This window comes from Prunus avium, chromosome 4 (genome assembly GCF_965620075.1).
Source record: "Prunus avium chromosome 4, drPruAviu1.hap1.1, whole genome shotgun sequence".
NCBI classification, from domain to species: domain Eukaryota; kingdom Viridiplantae; phylum Streptophyta; class Magnoliopsida; order Rosales; family Rosaceae; genus Prunus; species Prunus avium.
The window spans coordinates 10,362,562-10,368,008 of record NC_142287.1 but is presented as its reverse complement, the minus strand read 5'-3'; the positions used below and the strand labels follow the sequence as shown (position 1 = coordinate 10,368,008).

Sequence of the window (5,447 nt, the reverse complement as noted above, 5' to 3'; positions counted from 1 at the left end):
TATATTCATTTAGCTACTAAATTCTTTGAAACTTTAGTTGTCTAAGAAGCTTTTTTTTTAATATTTTAGTTATACAAATCTTGACGGCTAAGAACCGTCAAGAAAGATTTATTAAATGTCAGGAAATATATTTGTTGATACTTATGAAGCGACAAGAAAAGCTTTCGTAGACGGTTTTTCACTAATTCGTGACGCTTTTTACCCGTCAGGAAATGCTATTTCTTGACGGATAATAAGCGTCAAGTATGGTGGTACCCTTTCCTGACAGTGGCGTCCCTGACGCTTTTGGAACCGTCATCTAATGGCTTTAGTGACGCTTTTTAGCCGTCAGTAAAGGGTGTTTTTCTTGTAGTGTGTATTGCCTAATTTTAGTGATTGGATTTCATTCAAAACTCGCCAAATGACTACTCCCACCATATTATGATGTTGCCCAACTTTCGGGCTCGATCCGAAATCAATAGGTAAAAGAAATTTGATACATCAAGTTCATACTAAGTTAGTTCTACAAATGGAGTGCGTGGGGTGTGGCCTAGTTTTAGCAATTGGATTTTACTGAAAACTCACCAAATGACTCCTTCCACCATATTATTTTGTTTCCCAAGATTTGGGCTCTATCCGAAATCAGTAGGTCAAAGAAATTGGACACTTCAAGTTCATACAAAGTTCGTTCGGTAAATGGAGTGCTTGGGGTATTGCCTAGTTTTGGCGGTTGGATTTCACTCAAAACTCACCAAATCACTCCTCTCACCATATTTTTATGTTGCCCACATTTTGGGCTCGAAATCAATACGTCAAAGAAATTGGATACTTCAAGTTCGTACGAAGTTCATTCTGTATATAGAGTGGCTGGTGTCTTGCCTAGTTTTAGCATTTGGATTTGCCTCAATACTCTCCAGATGACTCCTCCCACCATGTTATTGTGTTGCCAAGTTTTGGGCTCGATCCGAAATCAATAGGTCAAAGAAATTGGATACTTCAAGTTTGTACGAAGTTTGTTCTGTATATGGAGTGCTTGGTGTCTTGCGTAGTTTTAGCGATTTGATTTCACTCAAGACTCACCAAATGACTCCTCCCACCATATTATTTTGCTGGCCAAGTTTTGGGCTCGATCCGAAATCAATAGGTAAAAAGAGATTGGATACTTCAAGTTCGTACGAAGTTTGTTCTGTAAATGGAGTGCATGGTGTCTTGCCTAGTTTTAGCGACTGGATTTCACTGAAAACTCACACTACAAGGAAAAACCCATTTGGCGACCAAATATATTTGGTCGCCTAATGTATGATTTTGGTCGCTGATTAATATTACCGACAAACATTTCGTCGCAATCAAGTCGTCGTAGAAGGCGCGTCGTAGATACTTGAAACAACGACCAAAAACTATTTTGGTCGCTAATTCTTATAAGAAACCAATAATTCGCGTCGCCCATCCTCACAATTTTGTCGTTGATCCCTTGCCTCATTGGCGCGTAAAATTTGATAAATGGCGCGAAAGTCCAAAGAATTGGCGACCAGATAAACATTTGGTCGCAATTTACCTTTGGCGTCCTAAACTTTTGGTCTCAAAAAGTGTAAATGTTGGTCGCTGAAGATACGTATGAACCTTAATTTATCGGTGACCAAATAAAAATTTGGTCTTGGTTTACATTTAATGTCAATATTTTTGGTCGAGGAAAATCTGTTTACTTCTAAGTTTTTGTCTCAAATACTGAATTATTTGGTCGCTTGTTGATTTTGGTGTTTCTTGAATTGTTTTTAAAAACTGAAAAATATTTTTTGTTGAATATTAATATTATGCATTTTTTCTTTTTCTATAATTAAATTAATATAGTTTTGATAAAACTTGTATTAAATGTCCCAGATAAAATTACCATAAGACTTCCCCAACTAAATTTTTTATAAATTACACAACATATATCAGCATAAAAACATACCATACTCCATGCAACATTTTCTTTTTAAAAGGAAACGGGATTCATAAGCAAAATATAGACATAGCATAATTCACAAAATCACCATAGTCACAATACCTTAGTTCAAAGTCATTTCCACTGAAAGAATGGAGGCCAAGCTCCATATATTCTTGCCTTTGGTAAAACCAAATTATGCGGTCATTATTTCTCCATTCTAAGACTGTTACTAAGCCTGTATACTATTTTGAACCCAAAAAACAAAATGCATGTATACTATTCCTTTTGTATCCCCAAGTTTTGTAGTCATGATCTTTAACACCTGTGGGATAGAGACTGTGACCTAATATCGTGGAATCCCAAACACTGCCAATTGTTTGCTTGATCTTCTCAAACTCATCAATCATCTTCCTTTACAAAAGAAACAAAATAAGGAAATGTCAATGGTCAAGAAGATACCAAAACCAAAAAAAGTAAAATATATATATATATATAGAGAGAGAGAGAGAGAGAGAGAGAGAGAGAGAGAGAGAGACCAAAGCTGAAATTCACAATCTTAACTAAATAAGCCATTAAAAAAGAGTTTGGATCTACATAAGAAAACTGATTACTGGTCATCAATATTTAAGAATGTTCAAGAATGGTATTTGAACAGACTTAATAAAATTTGAATTCATTTTTCATACTTCTCAATATCAACTGTCTAAGCATGCCTTTGTGATAATAACAGAAATCAAATCATCAATTACCACAAATGAAGAAGGAAAACAGTTCCGAAAAACCAATGTAAAGACTAATATCATGCGTAGCACAAATCCATTAGAAAATATAAATCACCTTAAATGGGACTGAGTGTAATGAGAAGAGGTTCTTACCTCAAATGGTCCTCTGTCCAAAACCCCAAACCAAATCCTTCCACCTCCTCAAATAAATCTGACATGCAGAAACAGGATATTACCCTAGTAAAGTTAGACTCCTAAATGACATTGTTCTAAACACATTATAAAATAAAGAGAACTGGATTATGACCCAAAAGAAAAGAGATAACGAGAACTGAAGGGTAGATGGTCTGGGGACAGAGAGTGGAAAATAACTTAGGCCATCAGAAATCTTTTGGGAAAGGAAGCATCCCATATCCTATTCAACGTGTTTAGTGAACTAACAACAATAGTGCAGAAGTCCTTGGCAGACCTATGTAGGTATTTTGGTTTAGGACCAGAATTAATTTAAAATATGATTCTTTTTAAGTGTTAAAAATTAATAAAAACACAAGGACAATAATATATCTAATTGCTCAAATAGAAAAAATATGCCGTGGACCAAAGGGGCAGCAACAAGGTAAATGAAAACAAGCTGCAACACCCAAGCACCTTAAGACTTAATTGCACTTCCTACAAACAAAGAACTCTAACTCACCTGCAATGCCAATGCCATATCCTTCTTCGTCTCCAACCACACTTTTTTCCACCCAGAAACATTCGATGGAGCTTTACTGCGAGTGATTACCTAGAAACTCCAATTCACTTGCAATAACAATGCCATTTCCTTCTTCTGTCTCCTGCACTAAACTAATAACCCTCTTAAATATCATCTTGCACATAAATAGAGTAACAGTCTACACTCAAATAGAGAAAAAAAAAATCAAATCCTAAAACTGGTTTGATATATACTACACTTAAAGCCCGAAATAGCATTCTATCTTTCCTTAGGTTAGAAAAAACAAAACAAAAGAAAAGAAAAAAAACACTATCTTATCATTTGTAAGTTAAAACACAAAACACTACCTTATCAAATCAAATCACTATAATCATCATTGTGATTACTAGATTGCTATCATTTTTTAATCAATCACAATCTTAACTGGAACACCTCAGTGCCTAACAAGATTTCTTCTTCTTATTGTACTTCATCCTACACATTTACAAACACATAAATAGGAGCACCACACTACACTGAAATAAAGAGAAAAAGACCAACCATGTTTATCTTCAACTACACACTGTTTAGCTAACAGTTTCATTAGTCATAAGCATATCTATGACAGACCTTGAAATTGAATATATCTTCCATTTCAATCATCACTGTCAAAGTAGCAAATTTGCATAAGTCACAAGCTTAGATTTGCATAAAACCAAGATTACAAAGATTCACAACCTGAGACAACAATACATTAATTCCAAGTGCTAGGATCACCAACACCATATTTATTGATATATCCATCTCTAATTGGTTAAAAACAAACTAGCACCTTCTATTAGTGTTGGCTTTTTTATTCAGCCTTAAGCAGTCAACACACACTTACCTGCTGCTCTTAACTCAAGGATTAAACAGAGTGCTTGAACATTGGTCCCTAGTATTTAACATAAACTGTTGAGTGAATTATCTTAGCTCAAAAATGTCAGTTAGAAAACCATCTTAAAAACAATTTTTGTATCGGAATGTACAACCCAAAATTTCTAAATAATAATAAAGGAAAACACAACCAATTCCAACACTTAACTGAAAAACCACACAAAAAATATAAACACCCCCACCAATTCAATTGCACAAACATAAAAAAATTAAACAGAGAAACAGACCTCAACGGAATGAAATGGAAGGAGATGGGGAAATGGGTGCTTGTTAGATCTGATTCATTCAATTTTAAAAGGATACAGAAGGAATGGTTTGGAGATGCAAGGCAGGCAAAGAATCTACCACCATCCAAGAAGAAGATGACCCATTTCATACTTTTATGTTGTCGGTTTGCATAGCCACTTGCTCTCCAATTAAAATAGCAGAAATTAAATTAAGCACTCTTTGAAATATAAGAGTGGAGAAGGTTAGGTTTTTAGGAAAGAAGAGGCAGAGAGGGAGACAAATGAAACCCAGATTTCTGCAACAATTAAATTAAGCATTGTTTGAAAATATAAGAGTGATAGAGAGAGAAAGAGAGAGGGGGTTACCTTGAAAGTGTTTGGGAATGAAGCACCATCAGTTTTCAGATTGAATTTTTAGGCTAAAATCTTGAAAAAATAAGAGTGCGAGAGACAGGGAGCCTTAAGAGTGTAGGCGTGAGAGGGTTTGGGAACGAGGATGGTTTCTAGATGGGAGAGAAAGCTAGAGGGTTTGGGTTAGAGAGGGCCAGAGAATTTGGGGTCAAAGATGGCGAAAGAAAGATTTGGGGTACACAGAGAGAGAGAGAGAGAGAGAGAGCGTGTTTGGGGTTAGGGACGAGTGAGAGAGGGATTTGGAAAATAATAGTTTGCAGAATGAAAATTTGGTGAAAAATAAAGCGCTCATGCGAAAAAGAGAATAAAAAGTCGGGGCGGGCCACCAAAAATTTGAGCGTACAAAATACTTGGCGACCAAAATTATAGTAATTAGCGACCACTTTTTTTGTCGCATGATTTCCGCGCCCACTCTTACATCTCCCGCCTTGTACTTAGCGACCAAAAATACAAAGTCGTCGTAGGTTTCAACACTGCGACCAAACAATTTGGTCGCCAATTCGTACTTATTTCGTGGGTAATTATCAACTATTGAAATTTGATATTTGGAA

General features: G+C 35.7%; 1 long non-coding RNA gene across 2 annotated transcripts; it reads right to left on the bottom strand.

Annotated features, from left to right (window-relative positions):
• Window positions 1–1,974: 1,974 nt before the first annotated feature.
• On the bottom strand, window positions 1,975–5,156 carry LOC148294763 (uncharacterized). 2 transcript variants are annotated; one of them, XR_015835044.1, is made up of 4 exons: window positions 4,852–5,156; window positions 3,323–3,469; window positions 2,782–2,839; window positions 1,975–2,317 (listed from the first exon to the last, which is right to left on the bottom strand). It is a non-coding gene; the product is annotated as an uncharacterized LOC148294763 (long non-coding RNA). The 2 variants fall into 2 exon arrangements; XR_015835043.1 differs by having other exon boundaries at window positions 3,323–3,464; window positions 4,852–5,153.
• Window positions 5,157–5,447: the final 291 nt, after the last annotated feature.